Source organism: Hippocampus comes, unplaced genomic scaffold (assembly GCF_001891065.2).
Source record: "Hippocampus comes isolate QL1 unplaced genomic scaffold, H_comes_QL1_v1.1 scaffold122, whole genome shotgun sequence".
NCBI classification, from domain to species: Eukaryota; Metazoa; Chordata; class Actinopteri; order Syngnathiformes; family Syngnathidae; genus Hippocampus; species Hippocampus comes.
The window spans coordinates 1,853,091-1,864,274 of NW_017842059.1; the positions used below are offsets into that span (position 1 = coordinate 1,853,091).

Genomic DNA, 11,184 nt, shown 5'->3' on the forward strand with positions numbered 1-11,184 from the left:
CCGTTTTAGTCTGACTTTTTAGATTAGAACACGAAAAACGGAGCTCAACTGTATAATGATTGACACGTCTCTATAAACCATATTTAGTCAATATTTTATGGGTGTGTACCTCACCATGCATGCACCACACCCTTAGAAGGCGCACACAGCAAGAAAAGTAGGTAATGTGATTTTTTTTTTTTTCTTTTATTACTTTTATTTTATTATGTTATTTTACTTGTTGCTAATTTTATTTTCTGGTTGTTCTTTAAATTACATTTAAAGTTTTGTTTTGGTAGTTGGAAATACTAAGTTTTTAAATCAAAGAATAGTCATGTTTATAATAATTGTGATTTCAATTTCAATTAAAACATTTGTGATTATAATTTTTTCAACTTCTTCTAAACCTAGTTTTCAGTCAAGAATATGTGATTTAGCCTCACACTGTGCTGTTGTTTTTATTCACTGTGTTCCCATGTAACATTTCGGAAGAAAGAAGCAGCACAATTGTCATGTTTGTTGTGGGGCCCGGAGGAATCAACAATGACATTTGAACAGCAAAGTCAGCAGCATGACCAATACAAGCGCTATTTCTGGAGGGCCAGGTGGAAGAGAAGAGGATCTAGCCTGATACTGTATTTATTCAACAGAGGGAATTTCAGCAGATGGTATTTTAGACCAGCTACTGTGTATTTAAGACATAGGATTAAACTGCTCCAACAAACATCTTTTTTTCCCGTTTGTAGTGTCCAGTACATATTAACCAAATAAGTGTCTAGTTCCACTTTCTGCTGTGTCTTCAACTGTATTGTTTCGTGATATTTGCAGATCATATAAATATATACAGTATATACAGCCATCGTAATTCTGGTTTTGAAATTTCTGAAAATGAATTTGTGACAAGAGTATTACTAAATCTCAATTGTAAAAACACTGAATATGAGTGCATAGCCGGTGATGTGTGTGATTCATCCAGGCATGAGTTGTACTTTCTTTATGCTTCATGCATCCATCTATCCATTTTCCGATTCGCTTATCCTCACAAGGGTCGCGAGGGTGGGGGTGGGGGGTGCTGTCGCCTATCCCAGCCGTCTTCGAGCAGTAGGCGGGGGACACCCTGAACCGGTTGCCAGCCAATCGCAGGGCACCCAGAGACAAACAACCATCTGCGCTACAAACAACCATCTGCGCTCACACTCACGCTTAGGGACAATTTAGAATGTTCAATCAGCCTGCCATCCATGTTTTTGGAATGTGGGAGGAAACTGGAGTACCCGGAGAAAACCCACGCAGGCCCAGGGAGAACATGCAACCTCCACATAGGAAGGCCGGAGCTGGAATTGAACCCGATACCTCTGCACTGTGAGGTCAATGCGCTAACCACTGGGCCACCGGGCCGCCCTATGCTTTACCATGCCAAATCAGAATAATGCCTGGAAAAAAAAATAAAATAAAAAATGTCGATGTGACCTTTGACCCTCTTGTGCTGGTCCTCCCATAATTGGACCTTTCCCGAACTATTTCTCTTTCTGTGACACAAGCGGGATTAAAACACAGAAAACTGAAAAACATGAACCAATCATCAATAAACTCACGAATTGTGGCAGCAACCCCTGACTGCATTAACTTGACTTATAAAGCACAATTAAGAGTTTACAAAATACCAGTGGTCCTGAAAGTAAAATTAACGCTGTTATTTCAATGTCACCTGATAGAATAAGCAACTGATTAAATGTGATATTCTAGTGGGAGTGGAATCCTCCATTTGGTAATAAAAATATAAATCACAATATTGTGAGTTACATTTGTATATAGTTAATTGTTTCAGCATGCAATGAGACACAATCCACACTTTCCCTGCAAATAAGCACAGAGTTGGGGACTTTAGTCATTGTGACTTGGACTCAAAAGTCATTGCTTTGATGACTTGTGAAATCACGTGACTTGACTTGACTATAACGAAAATACTTGAAACTTGACTGGAGAGTTAAAGACTCAGGCTTGACTTAAGACAGGATGACTAGAAAGACTTGATTTCTGCTAGTTTCTTTATGTTTGGGTTGAAGATGAAATACTGCATAAATGAATTTATGTCAGCATGTAGGCCCATGCTGGGAATGGCACTGTCATGATTGGAGGAATAGCCTGATTTGGCGAAGAAGAAGCACACCTTCTCATATCATAGCAGCTTCATGCATGTTGGCGTGGCAAAAGCTCTTACTTTCTATTCAAAAAGCTACAGGCAACCACAGCCTCCCTTGTGAGACAGCCATCAACCAACTACAGGTTGGACACATGAGGTGACAGCCATTCACAAAGCAGCAGAAGAGAAGGAGAAGTACCGGTATATTAAAGATGGTGGTACCAAAACACACTCAAATAATGAAATAATATAGTTTAGATCGATAATTTCAGATTATTATTTTATTTTTTTTAAACAAAAGATACTTCAGCGTGTTATTGCAGCACAAGGGGACACGGACCACAGAGCACTTGAAGGCTGATTCAAAATAATCTATGAGCGTCTCAAACAAAAGCGGCCCCACCACACAAGGTATGAGTCGATCATTCTCCTATGTAAGTTTTAATAAACAAATGCTTTAACATGATAATAGTCTTTTTTTGTTAACTTAAAATATGTTTCCTGTACAAGAAATTGAGTCCGTTGAATTAACAGAATGCATGCACGTCATGGCGCATGGTCAGGATGGTACCACCTCTGCCTTAATTTGAGCCAGGAAAACGCTGTTTGTTCCCCTAGTGAACCATATTAAAGTTTTGTTTACCCTTGTTATGGTGTTGGCGCTGCTAGTAAAGGTATATTAAAATAAATATGCAGTGAATTTGCGTTTGTAGTAGCATTTTTATTGATCTGTCTGTTCCGTGGGTGCTCAAGTAAACACCCCCTGCTCCAGTGTATGCCACACACAGTCTGTACAAGTTTGTGTCCACCTCAGAAATCAACACATTATTTTTCAATATTCAATATTCAATACTTTGATTTTTACCCGCTTACATTTATCAGTCATCACTCATCTTATTTCCACAGTGTGCACATATTTTGGGGGCACAGGTCTGATTCAGTTAGATCTTATACTGCAAAAACCACACAGTAGCAGCTTATAAAAGCCAGAGAATTCATTGCTTGCGACAAATACATTTACATTTTTCACATGGCCCCTTTGGAAAAATAATTGTTCCGCCCTAATGTAGATATTTATCAGCCATGGTCTCTATTGCCACCACATCTCGTGTACAAAAACAACATTCAGCAAGGCGGTGCAACCGATGACACAAAACACGGCTACTCCAGCTCAAGTCAGACAACTTCCTGTTTTTCTTCTGTGGTTTCGATGCTCTATCTTGTTTAGCGGAATGTGAAATGCAGTGGTTAAATCAAGAACTGTGGTAAACAATTAACAGGAAAATAACATGTCGATATAGAACTACAATGTTTATTAGCGTTTAAGAGTCATAGTATAGAAATTAATCGCACACGCAGCAACAGTGTAACCACACTTGGGTTGGCCAGGAAGTGAGTTGTTTTACACAGTGATAAAATCTCGGGCAAAATGTTTAACTCTTTCAAACGACGCAATGAAAGCATCACATATCAAAAGTGGGTTGATGCTTCTTTTAACTTTAAGAATTTTGCGAAAGAGACAAGTTTTTTCTATGACACCACACCACACCAGCGTCTGAGGTTTTAGGCAGACTTAATCATGGGTTCAATCGACACGTATCTTATCTTCACACCAGCATATGAGTCCAATTGATTGCAACATTATATTGAAGTACTACGGCAAACCCCACTAAAATGAAGTGATGCTTAGCTTGAGTATCTACAACACAAGGAAAATAGCTCCCAGCAACACAAAAGTGTTAGGTGGTCATCATGTGTGCGTCATTTGGTAGTTCTGACGCAAAAGGAATGACATGACTGCAACACTTTGCTCTGTCCCTCAAGTCGAAGACCGGGGTCACCAACTCGGTTTTAGATTTTTCCCACCTCCAACGCACCCGATTCAAACTTATCAGTAAGCTTTGCAGAAAGCTGTTAGCAATTCTGATCTTTTGAATCTGGTGTGTTGCAACAGGAAGAGATGCAAAACAAGCAGGAAAGCGGCCCTCTACGACCGGACTGGTGTCCTCTGGTCTGAGAAATACTACGTCCCCTTATCATTGCGCAGTCACTACGACAGGGACCAGTGTTTGATGTGACTTCTGCCCTTCCACCCCCAATCATGCACACACGCTTCCTTTCTTCACCTATCTTCAGGAGAAGGAATGTTAGGAATGCTGAACCCTAAAATGATTCAAAGACTCATCATCATCCAAGTCTCTCATGCACAGGATTCCACAAAAACACTTTTTGTCTTGCAATACGGCCTCTATTTGGAGTCCCACTGCCAATGTTGATTAGTCACTGGATTGTTTTGACCCTTCTTTCTCAACTTTGTGATTCTCACATGTATTGTCGAGCTTAAGGGGCGAGAGGTTTCATTTTCAACATTTTTGGGTGCCCCAAACAGTTACAAAAGTCAATCTCTGCAGGGAACTTCTTGTTTTGAATCTTTGTACTCTTGCAACATCTACAAATTTCATATCCACACAAGTGTAATAACAATGGGGCTGTAAAGCCAGTAAAGCAAGTCATCTGTCAGTGAACTTTCCTTGTGGATGAATAAAATATCCATGCATCCATCCACCCATCAAGTACAAAGATGGCTACGTGATTGAATAAATGTGTCTGACCGACAAGAGTGCAGTGTGGTCTACCTGTAGAAGTAGACCAAAAGAGAAGTCACTCACTTGCATTTCGTAACATTGTGCCCTTGAGCAAAAGCACCTGAGCTATAATGTGTTCTCTGGATATTGGGAGTCACTCAATATTCACATGTATGTCACTGTGTGTGCTTCCTGTGATCACCACCATAATACAATAAACACTAAGTCAAATACAGCATACCGTATTAGAGAGTGTAATTTTAAGAGTCGTGGCCCGGTGGTCCAGTGGTTAGTGTGTCGACCTCACAGTGCAGAGGTACCGGGTTCAATTCCAGCTCCGGCCTCCCTGTGTGGAGTGTGCATGTTCTCCCTGGACCTGCGGGGGTTTTATCCGGGTACTCCGGTTTCCTCCCACATTCCAAAAACAGGCTGATTGAACACTCTAAATTGTCCCTAGGTGTGAGTGTGAGCATGGATGGTTGTTCGTCTCTGTGTGCCGTGCAATTGGCTGGCAACCGGTTCAGTGTGTCCCCCACCTACTACCTGAAGACAGCTGGGATAGGCTCCAGTACCCCCCACGACACTTGTGACGATTAGCAGATCGGAAAATGAATGAATTTTATAGTCTAATTGGCCAACAAAGGGAAGAGCCACAACACAGTAGGTGAACAATAAACGCAGTCTTGAATCATCAACAATATTGTTTTTCAAATGCCACTTTTGTTTGGAGATTTGAATCCGAGCTTTAAATCCCATGTCGAGTTTGCATGTTCTCCCCATGTTTGCGTGCATTTTCTCCAGGTTCCTACCACATACCAAAAACATGATTCACCAAACTGAACTGTAGTGCTCAGTTCAAATGAGGCTAAACACTCGGGGCGAATAAAGCTGAGCTGACTTTATGTATGGTGTGTTTATCGGCTTAAGAGTCAGGCACACTTTGAAATAGAAATTACCCAAGCAAAAACTATGTAGTAAATAAGATTAGTGGAATGTCAAAGCGCCAAAATATCAAACAGCGCTCCATTCAAAGTAAAGAAAAACAAAATTCATCTGGATGTGGGCCTGACCGATTAATTGGCCTGCCGATTAAATCATACAGTCGTAGCCCTTCCAACGTCAGTAAAAATCATCGGCCAATTGCCTGTTCGCTTTATGTGCCGTATCCATTTACAACATTGTACTCAGTGAATCATGTGATTTACTCCACCCAAAATGATATTAAAACTAACAGAAAAGTGAGCACGAATCCTCTGAATTTATAGTACTGACCTACTGGGAGCTGCACACACCTCTCACTGCACTGCCTCAATTATGACTGCACAAATAAGTTCAATCATAATAAACAAGTTTTCATCAGCATAAAAGTCTAACTCAACAGAATTATTTTTTTTTTGTTCCACATTGTTCCCCAGTGTAACAACACATCGACATGACTTTATAGCATGCATTGCAACGAAAACTTCCCAGAGCTGTATTTGAGCAAACAGACAGGAGGACATTGTAATACTTGAGCAGTAAGCGAACAATCACTGTTTCACGTCACCCATACTGCCCAGGTACAAGAAATCATTGTGCAGTTTGTGTAAATACTGTGTTGTGGAAAAGAGGTTAAAGGATATATGATTACTCATGCCTGACTTCAGACAGATGTAGAATGTCACTGCGTGCCCATCTATGTAAATGATAGTTATTATGGCTGGGAAGTTGAGTCTTTGTGTGATCTGGAGTGGGCGGGAGTGATCCACAAGTGCTCAGTGAGACCTTTGCTCAGCAAGGCAGTTGCAAAGGTAGCTAATTTACAGCAGCTGAGGAGCACGTGCCAGATGACACACAGTCGCACTCACACGCTACTCACTTTGAGCTGCCTGTCAAAAGCAGCTAAAAATGGATAATGAAAGATGAAGCTGAACAAAGAGCAAGTCCCATTTAAGGCTTCTATAAGATGCTGTCTCTCGATCATAGAAAATGGGTGTGCGCATTTGTGTGTCAGGTCTCTACACAGATTTTTTTTTTTTTTTTTTTACTAGTAGCACTGCTGGCACAAGCTTATGATTTGGTCGCACCCCTTTTTGGGCCAGGGGGGGTGGTTGGGGGGTTATGACACTGATCAAAAGTTGTTTTATTTGACAAACTGTAGTTTTCTATAAAGTGAAGATTGAGAGTAACTTGTTATGTTTGAATTTGCACAGCTACATCGGAGCCAAATGGCTTTGAGAACCGACTTGCCACATTCACGCCAGGTGAAAGGCGGACAAATAATTTCAGACAAAATCACCATACCGTCTATGGGCAGCGGGACTTGTACAACATAGTCAGCTTCCATCCATCCATCCATTTTCTGATCTGCCTTATCCTCACAAGGGCGATCCATGGGCATAGTGTTGCAAGTTGTACATCGTTTTATGCTGCCTTTTTTTTTCAAAGCTGGTAACTATTAAATGTTAGGATTTTTACATACATACAGATTTATTTCATATACTGTAGTTTAAGAAAGATAATTGATTGAGTACTTCTCTACAGTCAGTATTCCCCAATTTCTGGTGTCCATGAAAACAGACTTTTGTTGAATCAAAATAAAACATTTACTTTTACTTTGAAAAACAACGCTTAACATTTTTAACTCAATCAATCAACTACATCACAATCTGTTTGTGCATTTTCTGCACTCTCAATTTGAAATAATGACCTGTTATTGAATAAAGGAATGGAAGTTAAAAGACATTATTAAAATCCGATTCCGCGATTAATCGAAAAAAAAATAATCAATACATTAATCTATGATTAACACATGTAGTGCCAAAAATTAGACATTTGCAAACATCTGATTTTACTACGGAAAAGAATGATCAATATGTTTCCCCTATTTTCTGACATTACGAACCAAAACAGTATATTTATAAACATCTATTTTACATGTAAGTGAAATGTTGTTCGAACCTGAAACAGCCTCAGAAGTGTCTGTCAAACTAATAGCCCTTCGCATTAATCAATACACAAGAAGGAGCCCTCAGTTTCAAAAAGGTTGCCTAGTAAAAATATTGGCTACTGACAGGCCGAGGAGGTGATCTTTGTAAATAGTGTCACATAGCATGACACATGCAGCAGGATGGTGCCATTGAATTCCCCAGTTGCATTTTTGGGGGATGACTCAAGCCATGAGCAATGGGTTGAAAAAGAACAAAAACTCAAATAAAACAACTGCATGGTTTCCCCAAGATGTGCTGAGGCCACGCTTTTCAGGCAGGTGCACCTGACAAGAGACTGTGAGAATTAATTTACTTCCGCCTCTAACTTGTACCGTATTATTGATTGGTAAAACACCACACTCAAACAAACTGCAAATACAAGCCAGTTCCACATTCCACTTCCATTATGACACAAAAGAAGGGTCAATCTCCATCCTCCACACAAGAATTTGTACAAATAACAGGCTCCTCTGAATCAGACGCCAGGTACGCTCTGCAGATGAGTGACTGAAGGTCCTTGGCCACTAATAGCTCTACTTGCTCCTATAGTGAAGTTGTGCCCTGCAATTGACTGGCGATTGCCGTGGTGTAGCCTGCCTCTTCGCCCAGTCTGCTCGGATGGGCTGCGGCTTCCCGTGATCATGAACAGGATTAATAGATACTTTTTAAATAGAGGACATATGCAATACGTTTACTGCCATTAGATTTCATTCAAAGGGTACCTAACCCTCCCGCTAAAATTTAAAGCAAGAATAGGTTGCACGTGCCAACATGAGCCAAAATACTGTACGGTGTAGCGAAGGGTAAAAGTGTTGTAATTCAACCCTAACCCTTATCCTTGATGTGAAAAGGGGATTCAGGTCAGCTCACAACTCAATAAGTGCATTTGCATGATGACATTTAAGAGAACGGTTTACAATGTAGCTTTTATACGTGTAATGAAATCCAATACAGCAATGTTTTGCAAAACCTGTGCCACAGCACACCAGTGTGCCGTGAGACATTGTCAGGTGTGCCGCGGGAAAATATCCAATTTGTATGCCTGTGCGCTCTATCGTGTACTACCCTCCAATACCGCTAGGGAGCAGCAACAATAATCATGTACTACCCTCCAATACCGCTAGGGAGCAGCAACAGCTAGCCAATTGCCTTGTGTTTAGACGAGAGACAAGCAAATAAGTGACGCATGAATGCAGGACGACCTTGAAACAATAAATATGAAAGATTATAAAATAAGTTTTTCTTTGTGTTCATTTGATTCCACTTCAAGCTGTTATAACGTCATTCTTCAATGTTAAAAACAGTTATAGTAACAATATAACACGTTAATTGTTAAAATAAGCGGTGTTTTTTTTCCACATTTTCAGCTAGTGCTGTGCCACGAGATTTTTTTCAATGAAAGAAGTGTGCCTTGGCTCAAAAAAGTTTGAAAAAAACTGCAATACAGTCATACCTCGGTTTTCGACCATAATCCACAGTCAGTCATACCTCGGTTTTCGACTATAATCCATTCCAGAAGGCTGTTCGAAAACCGAAACCACGCTCTTGGTAAAAAAAAAAATCTTTATTGAACATGTCTGCTCACAATGGAACGCTGCACGAGAAAGCGTCACTTTCTCGTCTACCCGAGGAAGCGTCACTTCCTCGTCTACCTGAGGAAGCGTCACTTCCTCGTGTAAGCAAGGCGAGAGGAGTCAAGTGGCGCATTCAAGTGCACTCAGTTTGGTCGAGAACCGATTTTCGGTCGTAATCTGAGGCATAAAAAACTCGACTCGAAATCTTTGGTCGAAAACCGATTTGGTCGAGAACAGAGACGCACGAAAACCGAGGTTTGACTGTATGTAGCTTGTCGGTGCTGAATATTTACTATGGCTATGGTTTCCTTAGTAAAATAAAGCAGGCAGGAATTGGCTGATACAAGTCACATTTGGGCAAATTCTCTGCAGTCAGCAGTCCGCAATAGCAGCTAGCGATGAGAACCTAAGAGATATCTTTTTTTTTCCAAAGATGGCGCCCGAGTAGGCAGCCGTCGGCAAGTGCTCTTGCTTTTTTTGTTGTTTTTTTTTTTTTGCTGTTTTGTCACCTGGTGTTTGTTGTTACGTCATGTGGACCTGATGTGAATTGTTTCCAGAATTTTTTGGCCTCGATATTCGTCAAAGGAGAAGAATCTGTGCTTGGTGGTTGCGCCTTCTCGGCAGCACGCGTGTACCAACACTGATTTTGATTGGGAGGAATGTCGGCGCCGTTTGACTGCCGGTGCTGGACAGCGCTTGTGTTTTTTGCGCCTGTAATGGGCAGCGTTTTTCACAGCCCCGTTTTGTTCAGCGGAGATGAAGGCGCTGTTGGACAGTCTGCGACTGGATGGATGGATGGCTTGTGGAGCCGACGATAAGGAGAAAGAAGCGTGAGCGCAGAGCGCAGATGTGTATGTGGAACTGGGAGTCACTGTTTGGAATTGGAGCGGATTACATGGGACAGGAGATGTGAACCAATCTCTTTTCGTCAATGGATGCTACAGCATTTTGTTTGCTTTCAAATTTAGCTTGTAGCAGACCTGTGCACATTTCAGCATGACGTCTTTGATCCACTGGTGAAAGGACACTTTGATTCTCTCCTCTTTCATCGAGAAGTGCTTCAATCAACAAGGTGTATGCAGAAAAAGTGGTTAAGATTGCAAGACTGTCTGTGGTTTCAGTGTTGTTTGTTTTACTTTGTCATTTTTTTTAACTGTTCTGTTGACTGTTCTGTTAACTGTGAGGGAACCCACAGCGGCTCCTCTCTCTCCTGTGGTTGAGAGGAAAGAAATTTCATCTGTACTGTATGATGCTCATAGAGCACATTTGACAATAACGTTGACTTTACTCTATTTTTTGTGCATTCTCATTCAAAGTATGTTTGACCCGCAATGCACCGATTAGCATTGGCAAATAAAGGGAATCTGCAGAGCCAGAAGTGGCATTTTAGCATGGTACATGCAAGCTACGATTATGATGTTTCTGCTCTTAACACACTACAAACGTGCATCCCTACCTCTGCGTCAGGTCTCCCCTGAAGGTTGGCTGTGATTTCCTTTTCTCAAACTCTCGTAACTATTTATTTTTCCGGTTCGTTCATTTTAGAGTCCGTTATGGCTGTTGATCATTATGGCATGCGTGTGTGCATGCGTGCGTGCGTGCACAAAGATGTACTTTGTTTGAAAAGTACATCTTTTTGTCAAAAGAAGTTGGTCACCCCTGGAAGTAGAGAAGAAAATGCTTTGAGCAACTTAAAAGGCGAATGTGGCCTAAATGCTTTTCTTTTTTTTCTTCTTTTTACAATATTGTGGGTGTGGCTTCGATTCAAGTTCGCACAACGGTCCTGAAATTACCGTAGTTACGGTGGCGTGGAGTCCCAGTTGTGTTGTTCATATACAGCATATTTGGAGTATCGTTACACATTTATAGCCAAGACCCGCCAAAAACACCTGAAGGGTTGAACACAGAGCTGGAGAAGAACAGATGGGGGGGGG

At 41.1% G+C, this 11,184-nt stretch overlaps 1 protein-coding gene across 2 annotated transcripts in view; it reads right to left on the reverse strand.

Annotated features, from left to right (window-relative positions):
* Nucleotides 1–11,184, reverse strand: part of pik3cb (phosphatidylinositol-4,5-bisphosphate 3-kinase, catalytic subunit beta) — a 47,356-nt gene that overhangs the window by 31,700 nt on the left and 4,472 nt on the right. Inside the window, exon 1 of one of the 2 annotated variants that reach the window (XM_019861497.1) lies at nucleotides 4,949–5,006. The exons of the other annotated variant lie outside the window; for it this stretch is intronic. The gene's annotated coding sequence lies outside the window, so the exon portion shown is untranslated. Of the gene's footprint in view, nucleotides 1–4,948; nucleotides 5,007–11,184 lie in introns of those variants that run through there. 2 annotated transcript variants of the gene reach the window in all.